This window comes from Theropithecus gelada, chromosome X (genome assembly GCF_003255815.1).
Source record: "Theropithecus gelada isolate Dixy chromosome X, Tgel_1.0, whole genome shotgun sequence".
NCBI lineage: Eukaryota > Metazoa > Chordata > Mammalia > Primates > Cercopithecidae > Theropithecus > Theropithecus gelada.
Window position 1 is genome coordinate 145,828,306 of NC_037689.1, and position 12,405 is coordinate 145,840,710.

The window sequence follows — 12,405 nt, forward strand, 5'->3', positions numbered from 1 at the left end:
AAAAAAATTTTAAAAAGTGGGCCAAGGACATGGATAGACAATTCTCAAAATAAGATATACAAATGGCCAACACACATATGAAAAAATGCTCAACATCACTAATGATCAGGGAAATGCCAATCAAAACTACAACGTGTTACCTCCTCACTCCAGCAAGAATGGCCATGATCAAAAAATAAAGAAAAGTAGATGTTGGCATGGACGCGGTGACTAGGGAACACTTCTACACTGCTGGTGGTAATGTAAACTAGTATAGCCACTATGGAAATAAGTGTGGAGATTACTTAAGGAACTAAAAGTAAAACTACCATTTGATCCAGCAATCCCACTACTGGGTGTGCACCCAGAGGAAAATAAGTCATTATACGAAAAAGATACTTGCACGTGCATGTTTATAGTAGCACAATTCACAATTATAAAGATGTGGAACCAACCCAAATCCCCATTAATCAACAAGTGGATAAACTGTGATATACACAAACACACATACACACACACACACACACACATCTATATATATATAGAGAGAGAGTATATCACATATATATGATATATACATATATGATGGAATACTACTCAGCCATGAAAAGGAATGAATTAATGGCATTTGCAGTGATCTGGATGAGATTGGAGACTATTATCCTAAGTGAAGTAACTCAGGAATGGAAAATCAAACATCTTATGTTCTCACTCATATGTAGGAGCTAAGCTATGAGAATGCAAAGGCTTATAAATGACACAATGGACTTTGGGGACTCAGGGAAAGATTAGGAAGGGGGTAAGGGATAAAAGACTACCAATTGGGTGCAGTGTATACTGCTCAGGTGATGGGTGCACCAAAATCTCACAAATAACCACTAAAGAACTTACTCAAGTAACCAAACACCACCTGTCTCCAGTAACCTACGGAAATTAAAAAAATTTTTAAAAAAGAAAGAAAATCAGATTCCAAAATGACAGCACTCCCAACGGCCAAAGACGGAACAATATGGAAATAAAATACACAATGATGATATTGGATTACAATTTGTAGAATAAAATTAACATCCATGAATCCATATTGATATAAATAATTGAAAAAATGGGGAGAAGGGTTGGGTAATTCATTCTAACAGAATAATGCCAATTGATAAATGTAGAAGGAAAGAGAGAAATAGAAAATAACCATTAAAACATCACAGTAATCTAGGCATTGTGGTGCATGCCTGTAGTCCCAATTACTTGGGAGACTGAGGCCTAAAGATTGCTTGAGTCAAGGAGTTCAAGGCCAGCCTGAGAAACACAGCAAGACCCCATGTGTTAAAACAAACAAAGAACCAACACAGTAAAGAAGAAATCTAGATGACCTCAAGTTTGCTGATGATTTTTTAGATATAACACCAAAGGCACATTCCATGAAAGAAAAAACTGATGAGCTGGGAATCATTAAAATAAAAAAATTCTGCTCTGTGAAAGACACTGTCAAGAGAATGACAAGGCAAGCCACTGATTGAAAGATAACATTTATAAAAAGAAATCTGATAAAAGACTGTTATTCAAAAGAAAACACAAAACCAGACTAAAATATGAGCCAAAGACCTTAACAGACATCTCACTAAAGAAGATATACAGATAACGAATAAACATATGGTAAGATGCTCCACATCATATTATCAGAGAAATACAAATTAAAACAATGAGATACCACTACACATCAATTCAAATAGCCAAAATCCAGAACACGACAACATCAAATGCTGGTGAGGATGTGGAACAACAGTAACTCTCATTCATTGCTGGTGGGAATACAAAATGGTACAGACACTTTAGATGACATTTTGGCAAGTTCTTACTTAACTAAACATACTCTTACCATAAGATCCAGCAATTGTGCTTCTTGGTATTTACCCAAAGGAGTTGAAAACTCATGTCCACACAAAAACCTACACACAGAAAAAGTTTATTCATAATTGCCAAAACTTAGAAGCAACTAAGATGTCCTTCAGTAATTGAATGGATAAATAAACTGTAGTATATCCAGATAATGGAATATTATTCAGTGATAAAAAGAAATAAGCTATCAAGCCATGAAAAGATATGGAGGAAACTTAAATGCACATTACCATGTGAAAGAAGCCAATATGAAAAGGCTACATATTGCATGATTCCAACTATATGACATTCTGGAAAAGGCAAACCTATGGAGACAGTAAAAAAAAAAACCAGTGGTTGTCCAGGGTTAAGAAAGGAGGGAGGAATGAATAGGCAGAAAACAGGGGACTTTTAGGGCAGTGAAACTACTTTTTATGATACTGTAATGGTGGATATATGTCATTATACATTTGTCCAAACCCATAGAATGTACAATGCCAAGAGTGAATCCTAATGTAAACTATGCATCCTCGGTGATAATGATGTGTCAGTGTAGGTTCATCAGTTTTAACAAATGCACCACTCTGTGGAGGATGTTGATAATGGGGAAGGCTGTGTATGTGTGGAGACAGAAGGTATATGGAAAATCTCTGTACTCTCTGCTCAGTTTTGCTGTGAAACTAAAAGTGTTCTAAAAAAATAAACTTTGTTTAAAAATAAATAAATAGCTTTGGGCATATATAGTTTAAAAAGAAAGAAATACTTGCTTATCCCTAAAACTGGGGATGGTGAGAGCAAGCACGGAATAAGCAGAGAAGAGACTTCAAATTCATAACTATTAGGTTGGTGCAAAAATAATTGCAGTTTTTGCCATTACTTTTGATGACAGAAAGCCCAGTCACTTTTAAGCTAGGCACTGTTACAAATTTAACAGTCATTTTCCATTTCAACATCCCAAGAACCTGAGTTGATATTTTGTAAGTGGACATAAAAGATGTTCAAAAATGTGTTGTGACTTGCTCAAGGTCACACAGCTCTTAAATTGGAAGATTTCTGGTAATACTTATTTTTTATGTTTATTTTTATTTTCTACATTTTCCTAGATTTGACATATATTTTGTTGGCGAATTTTTCAAACATCAAAGAAATATTAAATTATTTGAATTTGTTTAGGTCTTTTAAAGCAATTGTTTAAATATTCCTAGAGTACTACATTAAATCAATAGACTTATAGAAAACTTGGTGCTCGAGCTATACTTTTTGGCAGCCAGTGAGCAGGTAGAGCACTACTGCCTAGACGTAGAAAAGGAAGGGATTGGGGATGTGAACAACATGGATTTTAACTGTGAGGGTCTACTTATACGTGGATTTTTTTCAGTATGTTACATCTAGTGTGCCTACCTCTCCTGCCTTCCCTTCTACTTCCTTCACCTCTTCTGTCTCTGCTACCCATGAGACAGCAAGACCATCCCCTCCTCTTTCTCTTCATCCTCAGCCTACTCAATGTGAAGATGATGAAGATAAAGACCTTTATGATGATCCACTTCTGCTTAATGGAATAGTAAATATATTTTAAATATATTTTGTCTTCCTTATGATAGTTTTAATAAAACTTTATTTTCTCTAGCTTACCTTATAATAATACAATATATAATACATATAATATACAAAGTATGTTAATTTATTATTTCAATTGTCAGTAAGGCTTCTGGTCAACAGTAGGCTATTAGTAGTTTAGTGTTGGGGGAGTCAAAGTTTATATGCAGATATTTAACTGTTCTAGGGGTTGGTGCTCCAACCCATGTGTTGTTCAGGGGTCGGTCACATGTACTTTGAACCAGATTAGTCCTCTATCATAACAGCCCCAAATAATGTAAGGCCTCCTCAGACTTGACAAACATGATCTTTAGGTCTTAAACCCACTGACTAAAATGTTAAATTTGAGTACAGAGGAGCTAATAGTGATCCCAGTATACCTCACCATAAGAACTTTTTTAGGTCCTGTGAAGAACTACAAAATCCTAGTCATTTTTGGTAATCAGCGAGTAGTAAATTCATTTGGTTGTTCAAATTTCTCCCCTTCTAATGCTTCATTAGGTACTGACCCTTGACTCTCCATTGGAAAACACACTTGGGGAGACTGTGGGTAAAGGACTAGCTATAAGGAGATATTAAGCTGAAGTCTTCCAAAGTAATGTGGTGGAAAATGAGCTGTCAGTAAATCCTGGATCTTGTGTCATCCCGGCCCACTTTGTGACTTCAGCAAGGCTTTTTTCTTTTTTGTCTTCTCACTTTCTAAATGAGGGATGTCCTGGAAAGGAGTGGAACATTACAGAAGAACAGACCTCAATTTGAGTGTTGGCTCTTCAACCTATCAGCAGTGTGATGTTGAACAAATTAGTTAAGTTCTTGAAGCCTTGGTTTCCTCACCTGCTGTGATGGTTAATTTTACATGTCAACTTGACTAAGCCATATGGGCAAAGATGTGAGGATAAACCAATTATTTTCATAGTCTCAAAATATCTTCCACAAGGTATTTATTAATTACAAGAAGAAAATTACAGTGGAGAAAGTCAGCAGATACATTATTAAGGTTAATGCCACCAAAGATAACATCACCAAATCCATGATGAGACATACTGAGAAAGTTACAGTATTACTTCTGTGATATTCTTGCCAAAAATGCATAGCCTCAATCTAATCATGAGAAAACATCAGATACACTCAAATTGAAAGACATTCTAAAAATAACTGACCAATATCATGAAAGTCAGGGACAGACTGAGTAACTATTTCAGACTGGAGAAGACTAGGGTGACAGGACAACTAAATGCAGTGTGGGATCCAGAATTGGATCCTCAGACAGAAAACAAAAATGTCATGAGAGCAGAAAGTGGTGACATTTGGATAGTTTCTGCAATTTAGTTACTAGTACTGTACCAATTGTAATTTGTATCAAAATACAAATAATTTATATGATTATATAAGATATTTACACTAGGGGAAGCTGGGTGAAGGGTAAATGGCACCTTTCTGTATTATTTTTGCAACTGCTCTGTATGCCTAAAGTTATTTCTTTAAAAAAAAAGTACAAATTAGAAAGACACAAAAATACCTGCCCTTCTGAAGCTATCATTCTGAGAAAAAAAAAGGAAAAAAAAAGAAAAAGCATAATCATATAAATTAAAAAAAAAACAAAAGCCCTGGACCTATCCCCCAGGAAATATAGTGAAAACCTGGGGTAAAGCACAGCCTTAAGCCTTCAAGGGCATAAACACACAAACATAGATTCTTGCACTTTCATAGGTTCTGTTTGCTGACTTGAGTTGCTGCAATGGTTCTTTTATGATTCCTTGCTGTCTTTTCAATGTTAGTATGAATATATGGAGCCCTACATAGTTTGAATCAGGTGTAACAAGGACATCATCTCAGATTTCCCCACCCCTTTCAATTTCCTTCAATGGCTTTGTCTCTAAAATAGATTGTCTTTTCCACTTCTTCAAAGGAATATACCTCACTGAGAAGATTTCTACTAATTTACATCTCTTAGATAATACAAGGCAGATTTTTGAGACCCAGTGGGGATTGGCCTTGGGGAACTTCTGTGGAGAACCTACCCCAATCTGAAAGCAGAATTAACCTCTTTTTATACAAAATTTTATATATATATATATATATATATATATATATTCACTTAAAAGGTAATACAGGAGCATTATAAAAATTTTTGGAAAACACAGAAAAATAGAAAAACAAATCACCCACATCTCACTCCCTCGCCTCCCTCTGAAGACTATATATACTTTTTGGTACATTTGCTTCCTTCCAGTCTTCTTCTTATGCATCTGTTTCATGTAGTTCAGACTTATGTTTATACGATTTCATACATTTTCCTTTCATAATAAAACATTTTTCAGGTTATTACAAACCTTTTGTAAATATAACTGTAATGGCTGAATAATATTGTTTCATGTGGCTATTGTCTCAATCCCTTCTCCCCAGTTTTTGATATTTCATTTGAAGGAATGCCTTGTTAGTTTATGTGAGCTTTAGGAGTTGTGCTACTCTTCTAGAGGATGCTGACTACTGGTGTGTTTTCAGAAAAGGCATTGTGATGGAGAGTAATGAGCTCTAGGCTTGTAGCAGAAGACATGGGTTCAAATTTTGAGTTTTTAATAAAGCTTTTAAACTTCATTTGCTCATTGTTCTTTTCTCATCCATTTCCTCAGTTGCAAAATGCCATAACTGATGCATAATCTTCAAGTTTCCCTTGAGTTGTAACATTCTATGATAAGATTATGTGTTTTCCTATAGACTTGTTTGAGTTCCTTATATATTCTGGTTATTAAATCCTTGTTGGATGGATAGTTTATAAATATTTTCTCCCATTCTGTAGGTTCTCTTCACTTTCTTTGTTTCCTTTGTTATGCAGAAGGTTTTTAGCTTGATATAATCCCATTTGTCTATTTTTTGCTTTTGTTGCCTGTGCTTTTGAAGTCTTATTTAAAAAAAAAAAAATTCTATCCAAAAAAAAAATCTTTACCCAGACCAATATCCTGTAGTGTTTCCCTGATGTTTTCTTTTAGTGGTTCCATAGTTTCAGGTCTTAGATTTAAGTCTTTAATCCATTTTGAGTTGACTTTTTTATATGATGAAAGATGGGAATCTAGTCTCACTGCTCTGCATATAGATTTCCAGTTTTCCCAGCAGCATTTATCAAAGAAACTGTCCTTTGCCCAAAGTATGTTCTGGCAACTTTTTAAAAAATGAGTTGGCAACAACTCAATAGTAAAAAACAAAACCAATTAATCTGATTAAAAATGGGCAAAAGACCTGCGTAGACATTTCTCAAAAGAAGACATACAAATAGCCAACAGGTATGTGAAAAGATGCTCAACAACAGTAATCATTAAGAAAATGCACATCAAAACTACAATGAGATATCCTATCATCCCAGTTAAAATGGCATTTATCTAAGAGACAGTTAGAATGGCTATTGTAAAAAAGACAACAAATAGCAAATGCTGGTGAGGATGCAGAGAAAGGGAAGTGCTCATACACCATTGCTGGGAATGTAAATTACTACAGCCACTGTGGAAAGCAGTATGGAAGTTCCTTACAAAACAACAGAACTACCACATGATCCAGCAATCCCACTGCTGAGTATATACCCAAAATAAAGGAAATCAGTATACTGAAGAGATCTGCACTCCCACATTTAGTGTAGCACTATTCACAATAGCCAAGATATGGGATCAACCTAAATATCTATCAGTGAACAAATATAAAGAAAATGTGATATATATACACAATGGAATATTATGCAGGCATAAAAAATGAAATCTTGTCATTTACAGCAACATGGATGGAACTGAAGGTCATATGTTAAGTGAAATAAACTAGGCACAGAAAAACAAATATTGCATGTTTTCACTCATGTGGTAACTAAAAAAGTGGATCTCACGGAGATACAAAATAGAATGGTGGTTAGCAGCGGTTTAGAGGTAAGGGGAGGTGGACTATAAAGAGAAGTTGGTTAATGAGTACCAAAACACAATTAGAAAGAAGGAATAAATTCCAGTATTCAACAGTAGAGTTAGGCGACTATAGTTAATGATAATTTATTGTGTGTTTTAAGATAGAAAAACTGGAATGTTTCCAACACAAAGAAAAGATAAATATTTAAGGTGATGGGTAACCCAATACCCTGATTTAATCATTACATATTGTATACAGGTATCAAAATATCAAATATACCCTCAAAATATATACTAGTGTTATATACCAAAAAATTTTTAAATGTTTTTAGTCAAAATTTTTTATTCCGTTTTCAGCAATTTAAAAAGTTTTATATGTCAATGAATCATTATTGATATTGATGTTTACATGTTAATGCTTCAACATTTATAGAGGACATGGTTATATAGTTCAAAATGTCAGGAAATGCTACCTACATTTTTTGTCAGTAGGCATACTCTTTGGCATCTGGGACCCGTAAATGAACTCTTTACAATTTTTCTGTATTATCCCCAGTTTGTATAGAAAGCCTCTGTTTACACGTCACAATGGCCTACATACTCTGAACCAAATTAATTGATGACTAAGGTACTGTTGGATGTCCGACAGGAACACTAGGCCCTTTCCTAATGGACTTATTGTTAGAAGTTTCTTCCTTATTTTATGTTTTTTTTTTAAAATAAATCTCACAGAGATTATAAACTTCTTGTTCCTATAAATGGTCCTGATGCCTGTTCAACCTTTAAAAATGTTAACTATAAACAAAATTACTGCAGAAAGTTTCTATCATCTTTTTATCAGTGAACTTCTAGAAACTACACTTTGGTGAGCGCTATGTAATGGTTCTAACTGGCTGCTTGGAGACCTGTAATAAAGGTTAATGCATTGAAAAACTTACTCATTTAAAATATGCTTTTGGTTAAAAGCAGACACTTTGACCAAAACTGGGGCATGTGAAAATGGAAAGAAAATACTAGAGAATATTTCCATTCTTCACTAGCTCTTGAATATGAGATCAAAAGATTTTCTTCACACTCACATTTGCCTCTGATGCATTCGAGGTGAATGAGAAAAGTAAGCAAAAGTTTTGTCTGCTTCAGAGATAAAATATGGTTGCCATTTGACCTAGGTGAAGCATTTTCCCATACAGAATCCAGCAGATCAGAATGGGGAAGGGAGGATTCTATCATGATAGAAGATTTGGGGTGGCAGAATGGGGGCTGCATGTAGGACTTTACATGTGCTATGTAAATGATAACATGTTGAAGAAAACACACATTACTAATGAGGATAGTAGAAAATGAAAGTACAGCCAGAACATTTCCCATCCTAGAGACTGTGGCTTTCTTTTGGGTTTTATTCTTTAACTGAGAATTACTTGGCACCTTACACTCAATAGAGTCAGTATAATTCATTCCAGGAAGGCATGTTTTAAATAAAGTGAATTTTATGTGCTTTCCAAGTAGAGCTGACCATTTTCTCTTTCAAGCAGTGGTATGGCAAAGTGTCTACTTAACCTGGAACCTTAAACTGAGAGTTTAATGAACACTTCTTGAAGATAGTTGATTACAGAGATAATCAATCCTAAAAAAAAAAGTAAATCATTCTCTTACAGACTATTGGATGGAATTTTCATTTTTCTCCAAAGCATAAGTTTTTCCTTAATTTATAGTTCAAATGACAAGTATTTTAAAACATAAAATGGTATAAGATGCTGTGGTTTAGGATTTCAAGACTGCATAATTTGAGTTTCAATTGAGACTTGGGGGATCTCTTGGTGAGTAACCTGAGCCTCCAATGGACTACAGATAATCAATAAGGTTCCTGGTAGTGCTGATATTCTATGATATTTTAAAAAACCCTAAATGCTGGCAGAAAAGTAAAAGGCTATCTTGGGGCCATCATCCTACTGAGAAATGTAAGTGACTAAAATGCCATGATCTGATAAGTAAAGTCTCAAAGTATGGCCAGTTGACCTAAGGAGAAGCTATTGAGTGAGGCACAAGTGTGACACCTGGAAGTGCAGCTGGGTGAGGGATATGGCCATCTTCCAAGCTGTGGTCTTTCAGAAGATTGTGAAAGTATTTTGGCCTAGAGTATACCTTTAAGTTGGATCCCTCACAGCAATGCAAAGTACACTATGGGGTGGAAATGGGCAGGCACTTGTTTGCCTGTTCACAGTAGATCCCATTATCACTGGTGGTGGGTCCAGAGGCATCTCATTCATTGAGGAGGTTGCAGGTTTATGGAAGAAAGAGTCTAAGTGGGGGCCATGGGAATAGTGGTGGAAGGTCTCCTCAGTCATTTAACTGTTACAATCCAGGCCAACTCTGGGTCATCCTGATCATACAGATGTGGTTTGATTGCTGTGAAAGGAGGAAGGATGAACCACCTAGTGGCAGGGAAGCATGGCCTCTTTGGAGCAGCAATTCCCAGGAGGTGAAGTGATTAGGCAAAGGTTCTAGAGGCTGAGGCCTCTGCTCTCCTTTCACCCACAGAACAACACAGCTTAATTGTATCTCTGATGGCCATCACTGAGCCCAAGCATCAAAGCTTTCAAGAATAATTCAGAACTTGAGGAGCTTACTGCATTCCATTTCCTGAAAATAAAAGAGGCAGAAGCAGCTAAAAGTTGACTTTAGGCAGTCATTTCATTTCTATTAATGACACTGCCAAGGATTTTATTGTTAGCAACTTATTAGAAAAATAAAAGTTTCTCACAATGCTAATAACCAGGATGCTTTAAACAAAGGCACTGGTTTAAAACCCTTTAAATATTTCAGTATGAAAATCAATGATCTGAATTCCCTCCAAAAAATGATTATCAAGTAGAAATACGTTTATACATCTTAATAAATATTACTTTAAAAGCATGAAAACTTGCAACTGGAACCCATGCCTGGTTAATATATACCCTTTTGTAAACAAACTAACAACAACAACAAAAAAACTAGAACAAAACATCCAACTACAGCTAGTACTCTTAGCACTGCTGATGTCACCTGATGGGGAAGCCTCTAAGACATCAACTCTCGGGATGATGAGAGCACACATTTATCTGGGGCTTTTTACCATTTACAAAGCACTTTCATATACATTAGGTTTCCTCTCTGGCCACTGGGAAAAATGCTTGACTTCCCTCTGGAATCCAGTCCTTCAGCCCTGCAGAGCTGGCTCCAGGAAGAAACTGTTGGCAGCCACACTGCTGAATGGGTTGAGAGCAGCCCAGGGACAGCAATCGGAGCTCCAGGAAGTAAATTTCTCAATCACCATATCAGACATGGAGATTATTGATCTGGGCAATTCAGGTGACTCTTCACTTTGCCTTCCTCATCATTATAAACTACCAATCTGCATTTGGCCATGGACTGGAGGTTATACAAAGGGACTTCAAATCAAGGAGCCATAGAATGCCAGAGTTGGACTGTTTCCAACTTCCTTAATTTGTATACAAGAAAATGGAGCCCTCAAGAAGTTAGAAGAATGAGCCAGGGATTCGTCATTGCATAGCAGCATAGTCATATGCAGAAGATAACTCCCTGTGGATGCCTTACAGCCCACCAACATGTGTTCCCCAAAAGTTGGCCAAAGAGGTTTCTTAGCCCTAGATTTATAATCTCCAGGAAAAAAGCCCATCTGAGTCTTCTTAAATGATGAAGCAAGAATTGCTCCACTTTATTCTTGCTTCCTGTTTCCTATTAGATTGACTTTCATTAATACAAGGGCATGGCTCAGTCAACTGCCTTCCTCCAATTCAGCCACAGTTGAGATCAGGGAAATTGCACCATGAGAATTTTTTTTCTAATCCAACAGTTAACTGATGCCACTTCAGTCCCAAACTCCCAGGGCATTATAGTTCATCAGGGGTGGCCCTGAGACTATAAACAACAATGTGGTAAGTAGAACAAGCACTGGATTTAATGCCCAGCCCCAGCTGCTCTGTTGTCCCACCATGTGCCCTTGGTGAAATCACTTTAACTTGTTTCCTCTACTGTTAAATGGAGCGTATGGTTAATTCTCTGCTTACCTCTCAGAGCTAAAGTGAGATGAAATACTTTGTGAATGTAGAATGGGGATAGTATGGCAGTGTGGATTAGTACATGGGCTTTGCCAGCAAACCAGCTTTGGGACAAAACCTGGCTATGGCACTTATTAGCTCTGTGACTTTGAGTAAATACTCAGATTCTGTGAGCCGTGGTTTCCTCCTACAAAATAAGTAAGTACAATACTAGTATCTACCTCAGAGAATCATGCTGATGAGTAAATGAAATAATGTATATACAATGCTTAGTACCGTGCCTGGTACATAGTGGCTCAATCAATATTATCTGTTATATTGTTATGCTAAATATGTAAAAGGAATTACAGCAACATATCATCTAAAATCAGAATAATGTGACCTTTCAAGTACCATAAACCTAATTAAGCAGATGATTGACATAAGGTCACATGGTGTTTCATATTTAGGACCTAGTAGGAATCCAGAGCCAGGGACTTTAGAAGAGCTCTGAAATGGGATCATTACCTATGATAACCAGAAAACTCAAGGGTAGGTTCTTTCAATCATGATACCTGATTGAGATCCAAAATATAAATGGTAGAAACAGGAGTTGTGAAAAAAAATACATATGCATATTCAGGAAGTTCAGAGAATTGTCCTGACCCAATTTGAAATCAACTCCTGAGATTGCTACCTATACAGAGGCTGGTTAGATAGATCCTGGAAGGGCCTAGTATGTGTCAGATACCATCCTGGGCTTTGACGACATAGACTCAGGCCCTGCCCTCATGAGGCTTACAGTTTCTAGGGAGAACTGATATTGAAATAGGCTGGGCACTGTGGCTCATGCCTGTAATCCCAACAGTTTGGGAGGCCGAGGTGTGTGGATCACTTGAAGTGAGGAGTTCGGGACCAGCTTGGCCAATATTGTGAAACCCCATCTCTACTAAAAAATACAAAAAATTAGCTGGGCGTAGTGGCGTGTCCCTGTAATCCCAGCTACTGAGGAGGCTGAGGCAGGAGAACCTGGAAAGCAG